At 47.6% G+C, this 11,198-nt stretch overlaps 1 non-coding gene and 1 pseudogene across 1 annotated transcript; both read left to right on the top strand.

Moving 5' to 3' along the window:
• The first annotated feature begins 6,751 nt into the window (after positions 1-6,751).
• LOC132008651 (5S ribosomal RNA) lies at positions 6,752-6,870 on the top strand. Its single transcript, XR_009401685.1, has one exon. It is a non-coding gene; the product is annotated as a 5S ribosomal RNA (ribosomal RNA).
• Positions 6,871-8,883: 2,013 nt separating this feature from the next.
• LOC132008652 (5S ribosomal RNA) lies at positions 8,884-9,002 on the top strand (annotated as a pseudogene).
• The last annotated feature ends 2,196 nt before the right edge of the window (positions 9,003-11,198 follow it).

Raw genomic sequence — 11,198 nt, 5'->3', positions numbered from 1 at the left:
TAACAAATGGAATTCAGAACACTCAAGAATGTGTATTCCACATATGGCAGTCAGAAGGACTCTGAAATTAAAATACAGAAATGGAATCTCTTGATAAAAAAGAGAAGGGTATAATCAGAGAAAGTTCATGATATGATCATTCTAGCCTCAAGTTGTAATAAATTTACATCTTGGAAGATGTCCATCTACAAATTTAAAACTTATTCCACCTTATTGGGTTTTTTTAACTTATGTTATTTCTCAAGCCTTAAACGTTACCATCTTATGTTCCACTGCTTGAACTAATCACTTCCTGATTATCCCTATAAATAAAAAATAAATAAATACAAGTATAAAAACCCTCTTCTTTGTAGTTTTTCAGAGAATGAAATTGATTTCTCCCTACACTCTGGCTCCTAAGGCATACAATTCTATATAAAGAACTAAGTAAATTATGAAAAAACCTAATTTGTCTATTTTACTAGTTCTCTTGAACATAAGACTAAACCCGCTGGCCCATTCTGTAGATCATTGCTCCATCTTGTGGTTGATAGTGATTACAGTTCGCATTTACTGGTCTCTTAAAGTTCCAATCCAGACACAGCGTTAAGTGCTTCAAAAGATTTATAAACCATTTTACAGATGAAGAGACTAGGCCACTACTTATTTAAGAAAATTGTGCAAGAGCATAGAGATATCAATGGACAAGATCAGATGCAGAGGCTGTGTTGTGAACCACTAAGCTACATTCATCCCTGTTCAGAATATCAGTGGTGCGCTTTTAAATGTTTAGCAGCAGCTGCCTTTGGGATGGAGGGGGATAAAACACCTTGCATTGCAGCTTAGATTGATTTCTGTGCTGTAAGAATCCCCACCATGGTCGCTTTTAAGGCACCAAATAAAAGCAGTGAAAGAGGTGTCAGAAAGAGATGTTCAGTGTCACATGATTGTATAGTGTTTCCCTGGGGCTGGCATAATAATCAAATTAAACCACACCAAGTACATTGATAGTAGTAAAACGTAGCAAAATAATTAGGAAATTATGAATTTTTAGTTTCTATCACTTTTGTTTTTGATACATTATTCAACTGTGAGCTTCAATTTACTTTTTAAATAATGGCTATATTTAATAACCTGCTCCCCAAATTTCTGAGAATTTAATGATTGTCTCCCATAAGCTGAATTGGCTCCAGTAAGCTAAAGGAGTTAATCATGAGTGTTTTTGCTCTATCTGTAATTTTGAGGTGTAAAAAATACTCCTAAATTGCATTTGTTTTTCCAAATACTCAGTCCATTGCTTAATCCTTTTATTTTTCAAGGTGGGGATTGCTGTTTAGCTTTCTTTCTTTCTTTCAATTTCTTCTTTTGAGGTATGCTGGGTTACTTTGCTATTCCTTAAAGCAAGAACCATTGTAGTACATTACACAGTATAGTAAATTAATGATACGTGTTATGTATGATAGCATATACATATGTCCATACATATACATGGAAAGGACATCTCTGATCTACATGTGTGTGGTCATATTGAGACACAGAAAATAATAAACTTGGGATAAGTTAAAATTAAAAAATAATAGTCAGAGTATTCTTAGAACTTGAAGGCTTTGCATTTATGATACTGTATTGATCAGAATTAACTAAAGGGTGAAATCTGATTTACTCAAATTTAAATCTGACTCCTCATCCATGGAAAGTTTAGCAGTGATGGTAGACAAAATATGATCTCTAGTTGAAGTCTCTACTAAGAACATTTCTCTTTCAGACACAAAATTCAAGACAAGGTCATTGATTGTGTTCCATAAACATCTTTTTCTATTATGTATGGCTTTTGCATTTTTGCCTTGAGATGTTTTTCATTCACGCTAGTACTTATCATTCATCCATCTGTACTTTCTATAGAATATCTTATTTTACCATTGAACAGTTCATGCTAAATGACTGCTTTACTAGAAGGTAAATAAGACTCTTGAATTTTTTTTAGATTGAAGAAGTTATTATTTGGATCAAAGATATTAAAGGTTTGTGACATTGTAATGCAAGGGAAGAACCTTAGCTATAGCCCCAAATGTCTATTGATGCTATTAACTTATTAAATCATTTGATTATATATATATATATATATATATTATATATTTGATAATTTATATATACATATATAATATATATGTATGAAATATATGATTATATATATATACATATATAATATATATGTATATATATAACATATATAATATATATGTATATATATATAATCATATATTTCATACATATATATTATATATGTATATATATATATAATCATATATTTCAAGGCTATCATGGAAACTGATAAAGTACCTAATACAATTGCCATACTTAACAGTGGAAAAGTTGAAAAATATCATTTTAATTCACTTTTTGGCTTTGCATGTTTCATCCTAAAGGATAGCAAATTTTTTGTGTTTATATTAAATTCAGATACATTTTTTTCTGTTATAGAAAGAGTAAATAAATCTAAACATCAAATGGTTATCATCACTTCACTCTCTAATCTAGAAATATTTTTTCTTCAAGGAAAGAACTTGAAAGGAAATTGGTTTGGGTTAAGTCAGATGAAATGCATGCCTCTGAAACAGTATATTCTCCATCACCAAATGGATTCAAGTATGATTTGGATGACTACATAGTAATTATATAATGGAATGATATTGATAGGATTGATCAAGGGGATTTAAGTATCAGAAGAAAAGAAAATAAAGGATGAGGGACCTAAGTGATATAAATTGTCTTTAATATCTGTTACTGCTCATCACTAAAATTGCCTCGTCTTCTTCCTCATTTTCATAAAATAAAACATCTTAATCATTCAGTACTCCTCTCTCACTTTGTGTCATTTCCCCCCATTGATCTTTATATTTGTTGATACATTTTTTTTACATCTGCTTTGATTATATTAGATCAGGTTCTGTAAGAAAAGAGCTTGATGTAGTAGAAAACACATAAGACCTGCAGTTGGAATGCCTGAGTGGTCCCAACTACTATTAGAAACTCTCTGATACCAAGAAAGCTATCAGGCTTCAGTGTCCTCTATATTGAGAGGACTGGTCTTGTGATCTCTAAGTTTCCTAGGAGCTCTAGAAGTATATGATGATAATATCTGCCTTCCATCTCATTGATTCCAAGTAAAGATGGGTTATATTTCCTCAACTCTACTCTCACCTCTTAGTCTCAAAACTGTACTCTCAACTTACTTGAAGAAAAGTATTCCTATTCCCCAAATTTGCTGAATTCGGGGTTGAAGTGAAAAGTCTTTGTTTATTGTTTTGGTGCACAAGATTTGAATACTGGAATTTGAGTACTAGGATAAGCCTTCTAGAAAAGATTGTCAAGAAATGCTTAAAATCAAGTGTGTTCTGCTCATTTGTTTTTCAAAATATTAGAAATTAAGTTGCAGGGGCGCCTGGGTGGCTCAGTGGGTTAAGCCGCTGCCTTCAGCTCAGGTCATGATCTCAGGGTCCTGGGATCGAGTCCTGCATCAGGCTCCCTGCTGCTTCCTCCTCTCTCTCTCTCTCTGCCTGCCTCTCTGCCTACTTGTGATCTCTCTCTGTCAAATAAATAAATAAAATATTTAAAAAAAAGAAATGTAGTTGCAAGGATAATGTTTTGTGAATTGTGCTATCCATCCTCTCTATTTTGCTGATGTCACACTGAGGTGTCAATTAAAGATGATATGTGCAAATCATTTAAAGCCCTAAAGAGGAAAAGGAAAAGGTTACAAAATATAAGGTCATGCCCAGTCTATTAAGAAAGCAATAAATGGAAATTATAAATGGCAGGCAAATCAAGTCCATAAGAAATAGTATGGGCTTTAAATCTCAGAGACTGTTTTAGGAGGCTCTGTGTAACCTGGCTCTCATATGGAACATGCCATAAATTGAACAGTGTCTTTTAGAAACACAAGCGTTAGACTGTAAGTTTCCTGCTGTACTGTTTTGTGTTCATCAAATTTATCAGCCTAGAAGTATTATTTTCAAGAATTATTGAGAAAAATAAGAGCCTCCACTATTTAGAGTTTTTCTTTTAAAAAAAATCAAGCATATGGCATACAAAGTATTAGTAAATGCAAATGCATACTTCTTTAAATAGACAATTATGTGCTCATATATGACACTGCACTCCTCTGTGCTATAATATTGATATGAAAACCCAATATCAATGTTATCTGTTAAAACAAATAGTATCAGAATATAAATTCATGCTGCTTCAAAGTGTAAACTTGTCTAGCTTTACAGTCCAAGTAATTCAAATATTTTAAGGTTTATTTATTGGATTCTCTCTCTCCTGATATTTACATATGAAAAAGAGACTCATGTACAAAGTATCATATGAGCTATTTTCATAGAGCCAGAGGACAATCAGAATATAGATCCTTCAACCATGCTGAACTTTACATTGCTATCAGTAGCTTAATGTAGTGTTTGCCAGAGTACAGCCAGATGATCCTGGCAACATCATGATTTGGGTGTGATGACTTTCTCGCTGGACTCATCTCTGCCCCAAACACAGTGTGGCACCCAGAGGGGTTTGGAGCAGTAGAGCAGCAGTAGAGGTTGGTAGTGCTTGTTAACATAGTGTTATGGGGCTATTGGTCATTTGTCAATGTGAAAAGGGGAAACCATTTGCCTTCATTGCAATTTAACAAGCCAGTAAGACCTTCAAAGCAGGCATCACCTAAGGGAATCACAGCAGAACAGAATTTCATAGTGGCTATGTTGAAAGCTGTATATTTGAGGGAGGTTTAAGTGGTTTTTTGGTTTTGTAGAGATTTTTTAGAATTTTTACTCTGCTTGGAACATGTGTCCTCTTATTCTTCATAGGTCATCTTTCTATTCCCAAATTCCATGTCATTTTGGGAACTCTTCAGACTCCTTATTATATAATTAACCAGGTCTGGGTGCGGCACCTTGCCAATGCTGTCCCACCACACTTGCGAGGGGTTCCCTCTTGACGAGCCATAGGGGCGCCAACAGCTTTCCTGACAGGAAGGCCTCTGAGCGCTCGTCCATAGGGCCTTTTGGCTGAGGCTTCTTCAAGTACGTTTGAAAATCACGTCTGTCTTCCTGGAACATGGTTCTCGCGGTGCGCGCAGGCCGCCAAGCACCAGCCTCCTAGGTGAGATGGCTGCACTGTGCCCAGTCGTCTCACACACGCTTCCAAAGGCACCTGTGTTCTCTGGCAAGAATGTGTTTGCAGACGCACCTTTCCTCGACAGTGCTGTTGGAGGGGAAGGCTGTCCTCTCAGCAGACCTGTTTCTCGCTCCCAGCGAAGGGCCTGGCACATTCCTCAAGCCTCCACACACCCTGTGGAGAGCACTGCTGTCTTCTGCCTGGGAGGATGCTGTTTCAGGGTGACCAGCCCTCACAACGGTTTGGGCCCCCGGCCTCTTCGGCACCGGGCATGGGCTCTGGCTTCCAGAACGATGCTAGACGAATGGTGGCTTTCCCCGCCCTGTTCTTTCTAAGAGTGGAGTGCATGGCAGCGTGCTGCCCATCCTGGGGCAACCAGGCGTTCATTGAACGGAACCTTCTGCACACACCTCAGCGTCCTAGGTGAGGTGCTTTCCGATTTCCTCTTGCCCCATACGCACTGTGCGATACACGGGTATTCCCGCGCAAGCCCATGTGTGCGGCTGCACCATCTCTCGTGGCTGCTGTCAGAGCCAAAAGGCCCCTTCGCCACAGACGTGTTTCGCGCTCACCGGGAAGCACCAAACACGTTCCCCGAGCTGCCCCACACACTTTGGCAACACCTGCGTCTTGCGGACAGAGGCTGCTTCAAGGTCCCCAATCTTCACTCCAGTGTCTCCCTGGGCCTTAAGACCAAGCCCCCTCCCTGGCTTCCAAGCTTAGGTTAAGAAGCCGATGCCAAGAGCCCTATGCAAGAAACGCTAAGACGCCTTCCTGTTAGCAAAGCCGTTTCCACGCAAGTAGCTCATGAAGAGGGACAGCCGGTGCGATGCCTGCGTGATAGCATCTGGGAGGTGCGCTGTGTGAACCCATGAGGAGGAATCCAGTCAAGGACGCATCCCTCCACGAGCAACCGCCTCCCAGGCTGGCTGGAGGGCTAGGCAAAGTGCCTGGTGCAGGATGCAGAAAGGAACACACCCTGGGCTCTGAAGAAGCAGTTCTGTAGAGCACTCCTCTCCAGGAGCGTCTTTTGACACTAGGGCCCACCTCTCTCCCAAACTAGCTCAGAGCCAGGGAGACTGCCTTGGGATTAAAGGGTGGGGCTGCAGCTTCTGGACTGGGATGTGACAACGCCCCTTCCTCGGTGGGCTGGAAGCCAGACGGGTTAGAGAGGAGGAGAGAGCCAAGCAGAGCAGAGCAGAACAAGGAGAGGAAAAGAGAACAGAGGAGAGCAGAGGAGAGGGGAGCAGAAGAGAGCAGAGGAGAGGAGAGCAGAGGAGAGGAGGGAAGGCCAGGTGGCCGGCTGGGCCAGGCCTAAGGCGCTGGGTGGGTGCTGGGGGGCACAGAGCACACCACACGCGCAGAGGACACACCCGGTTGCACCTGGGGAGGCACGCTGCAGCGGGGCTGGGGAGTCCCGGGATGGGAGAGTGCCCTGACGGACTTTGGCAAGGCCCTAGTGCCCCAGGCGTCTGGGCCCCTGGGCTGGGAGGCAGGCAGCAGGCTCAGGGCAGGCGGAGGGGGGAGCCGAGCCGCTTGCCAGGGCTGGGAAGCGCGCAGCAGGCTCTTGGGGCGGGGCGGCCAGCTGAAGCGGCAGGCAGGCGTCTACTGCCATACCACCCTGAACGTGCCCCATCTCCTCTGATCTCGGAAGCTAAGCAGGGTTGGGCCTGGTTAGTACTTGGATGGGAGACCGCCTGGGAATACCAGGTGCTGTAAGCTTTTTTTTCGCCCCCAAACGCTTGTCTTTGGCCTTCCTCTTTTCTCTCCCACTTCGGCCTCCCTCCCTCTCCCTTGGCCACCACCGCTCAGCGCCCTGGCCAATGCGGCGGCCTCCCAACAGTCACTGAACGCCTCAGCCCCTGAGCCTGGTCCCCTCATGCCCCTGACCCCATGACCCCTGGCCACCCCAGCCCCAGCATCGCAGGCCCCTGGCTCCAAAAGGGTGGCCCGCTGCACGGGTGGTCGGCCACAACCCTGCCTTTCCGCCTCCACGGCATGAGGCCCACCAGTGCCTCCCCCGGCCTTGGGGGGCTGCTGGCAGGGCGGGGCAGTCTTGGAAGGGGGCTTTGGGGCCAGAGGCAGGGAAAAGGGGACCGGGGTGAGGACCACGGCCATGGACGCGGGGAGGGGCGTTGGGGCCGCCGGAATGTGGGAGGAGGACGGGGAGGGGGGGCCGGGCCGGGGGTGTGGGGGGCAGGAGGCAGGAGTGGGCGTCGACCCGGGGCTTGGGCAACCTCTCCGTGGGCCTGTGCTCCTGAGGCCCTGGGCCCTGGATCCCCTAGCGAGGCCCTCGGGCTGCCCCCACCTCCCAAGCCCACCCACCCCCCCACCCCTCCCGGCGCCCCCGTGACCTGGGCCCCTCCTGCCCCTTCTCTCTACCGGGCCTGGGCTCCACTCAGGCTGGAAGGGCATTCCCTTCCCTCCCACCGACCACCTCCCCTTCGCCCCTGTGGCCCTGCAGCCGGGCTCAGGTGTCCAGGACGCGAGATGGCCGACCGCCCTGGATTTCCCTCGCTGTGGGCACCCGGATCCACGCTGCGACTCCCGGGAACAGCGAAGGCAACTGCGAGGCTGTCTCGCTCTGCAAGACCAGCGGCGGCCCACACCGGGCGAAGAGAGACGCCCCCCTGGCCCCCCGCCACACCCCACACCAGAGGACTAGACCAGAGATAGAAACCCTCACAGGCCCCCAGGCCAGATGGGGTGCTGGGCAGAAATGGGAGCGGAACGGGACTGCTGACACCTCGCCTGCAGGTCCTCGGGCTCCCCGGGCTCCTCCGGCAGCTCCGGGGCGCCGCTACCTAGGCCAAAGCCCGGCCCAAGCACGCCGGCCCTCCCTCCCGGGACAGGTGCCAGGCCATCGTAGCCTCCTGGGTGTGCGGTGTCTTGTCCGAGTGTGTGTGTGTGTGTGTGTGTCTGTGCGTGTGAGTGGGTGTGTGAGCGTTGCGTGCATCCGTGTATCCGACCAGGTCCCTGTCCGCATGCCAGTCAGGGTCACCGCGTCTGTCCTGGGGGCTGGGGGGAGGGTGGAGGGTCTGAGGGGCGTTTGCGGGTTGGAGAGTCTGTCTCTGGGGCTCTGCGTTCTTGCCGTCTGTGCAGAGGTCCCTCTGTCTGTGTCTGTCCCTGTGTATCGCTGGGTATGCGTGTGTCCGTGTAGGTGAGCCGGCCTGTCGTGTCTCTCGGTCAGGGCCTGGTGCGGGTGGGTGGTGAGGGGAAGCATGGTGGAGGAAGGGCCACGGGGCGGGGCTGCCACTTCTGGGCTGGTGTGTGGAGTCGCCCGTGTCCTCCTGGCCTCGGGTGGACTGGGAGAGCTGAGCCGAGCGGAGCCGAACGGAGCTGAGCAGAGCTAAGCAGAGCTGTCTGGAGGAGAGCAGAGGAGAGCAGAAGAGAGCAGAGGAGAGGAGAGGAGAGAAGACCAGGTGGCTGGCTGGGCCAGGCCTAGGGTGCTGGGTGGGCGCTGGGGGGTGCTGAACACACCCCGGGTGCGCCCCGTAGATGCACCTGGTTGCCACATGGGGAGGCCCGTTGTGGTGGGGCTGGGGAGTCCCGGGATGGGAGAGTGCCCAGACGGACTTTGGCGAGGCCCTGGTGCCACAGGCGTCTGGCCCGTGGGCGGGTGGGCTGGGAGGCAGGCAACAGGCCCAGGGCAGGCAGAGGGGGGAGCCGCGGCGCGCGCCGGGGGCCCGGGAAGCGCGCAGCAGGCTCTTGGGGTGGCCAGATGCCGCCATAGGTGTCTATTGCCATACCACCCTGAACACGCCCGATCTCGTGTGATCTCGGAAGCTAAGCAGGGTCGGGCCTGGTTAGTACTTGCATGGGAGGCCACCTGGAAATACGGGGTGCTGTAGGCTTTTTTTTTCACCCTCAAACGCTTGTCTTTGGCCTTCCTCTTTTCTCTTCCCCTTCGGCCTCCCTCCCTCTCCCTTGGCCACCCCGCTCGGTGCCCTGGCCAACGCGACGGCCTCCCAACAGTCCCTGAATGCCTCAGCCCCTGAGCTCAGTCCCCTCACGCCCCTGACCCCCTGACCCCTGGCCACCCAGTCGAGGGCCCCTGGCTCCAAAAGGGCGGCCTGCTTCAGGGACGGCCGGCCACAACCCTGCCTTTCCGCCTCCACAGCTCAAGGCCCACCCGGGCCTCAGCCGGGCTTGGGGGGCTGCTGGCAGGGTGGGGCAGTGTTGGAGGGGCCTCGGGGGCCAAAGGCAGGGAAAGGGGGACTGGAGTGAGGACCACGACCATGGACGCGGGGAGGGGTGTGGGGGAAATGATGGGAGTCTCCTTGCTGTGAGGAAAGAGAGATTGGAATTCAGGAAGGCTGGAGTGATGAAAAGGCCATGGGTTCCAGAGAGAAGCAAGTCAAGTAGAAAACAAGCTCTTGGAAATACATACTGGAATCCTCTTGAGTCCTTGCTCCATAGGAAGCAGTGTTTGTCTAAGAAAATGCTCCAGGTTCTAACAACGAGTCAAAGCATGGAACAAGATGGTTGCCAAAACTCCTACAAGGCTAGGGGTCAATTGATGGAAGAGTTCTTCTGGCTAAGTCAGAATATTCAGTAGAGACGCAGTAAGGAGCATGCGTTCGAAGCGGGATGAAATGATCCCTCCAAGAAAGCTGACTCTATAGATTCCCTAAACAAGGAGGAGAACAATTGTAATAAGGGTCAGAATTACCTCCTAATCTCTCACTACCTGTGTGACCGCCAGTAAAAGAATTCAGAGAGTAGCCTCCAAAGGACTCAGGTCATCGAAAGGAAGGCATATCAAAAGGGAAAGGGAAGAAGGAATAGACAGGAAAAAGAAAATACGCCTAGCGAGGTAGTAGACGTCAACTTTAACATTTCAACAATGACCTTCAGAGTGGACGACTGAAATTCTATTGAAAGAAAAGACCTCAATAAGTCAGTGAAAAATAAACACTACATAGAAGGAGGCAGAGGCTAGTATAGATTTTGTGGAAAGAAAAAGGATGGAAAGGGCTAGACCGTACCCAAACGAATCCTCAAAGGCTGCTTTTCCCAGGTCTTGAGAAGGGACAATGGAAAGACACCCAATCAATGAAGAGAAAAAGAAGACATTTCAGAACAACAAAGGATCCTATTACTTTATTTTTTGTTTTTTTTTATTTTTTTATTTTTCTAAACATATATTTTTATCCCCAGGGGTACATGTCTGTGAATCGCCAGGTTTACACACTTCACAGCACTCACCAAAGCACATACCCTCCCCAACGTCCATAACCCCACCCCCCTTCTCCCAACCCCCCTTCCCCCAGCAACCCTCAGTTTGTTTTGTGAGATTAAGAGTCACTCATGGTTTGTCTCCCTCCCAATCCCATCTTGTTTCATTGATTCTTCTCCTACCCAATTAAGCCCCCATGTTGCATCACCACTTCCTCATATCAGGGAGGAGTCCTTGTTGTATGATAGTTGTCTTTCTCCGCTTGACTTATTTCGCGAAGCATGATACGCTCTAGTTCCATCCATGTTGTCGCAAATGGCAAGATTTCGTTTCTTTTGATGACTGCATAGTATTCCATTGTGTATATATACCACATCTTCTTGATCCATTCATCTGTTGATGGACATCTAGGTTCTTTCCATAGTTTGGTATTGTGGACATTGCTGCTATAAACATTCAGGTGCACGTGCCCCTTTGGATCACTACATTTGTAACTTTAGGGTAAATACCCAGTAATGCAATTGCTGGGTCATAGGGCAGTTCTATTTTCAACATTTTTAGGAACCTCCATGCTGTTTTACAGATTGGTTGCACCAGATTGCATTCCCACCAACAGTGTAGGAGGGTTCCCCTTTCTCCACATCCTCGCCAGCATCTGTCCTTTCCTGACCTGTTGATTTCAGCCATTCTGACTGGTGTGAGGTGATATCTCATTGTGGTTTTGATTTGTATTTCCCTGATGCCGAGTGATATGGAGCACTTTTTCATGTGTCTGTTGGCCATCTGGATGTCTTCTTTGCAGAAATGTCTGTTCATGTCCTCTGCCCATTTCTTGATTGGATTATTTGTTCTTTGGGTGTTGAGTTTGCTT

The sequence above is a fragment of the Mustela nigripes genome, unplaced genomic scaffold (assembly GCF_022355385.1).
Source record: "Mustela nigripes isolate SB6536 unplaced genomic scaffold, MUSNIG.SB6536 HiC_scaffold_596, whole genome shotgun sequence".
Taxonomy (NCBI): domain Eukaryota; kingdom Metazoa; phylum Chordata; class Mammalia; order Carnivora; family Mustelidae; genus Mustela; species Mustela nigripes.
The sequence above is the reverse complement of the archived record's forward strand: the minus strand, read 5'-3'. Positions and strand labels throughout refer to the sequence as shown.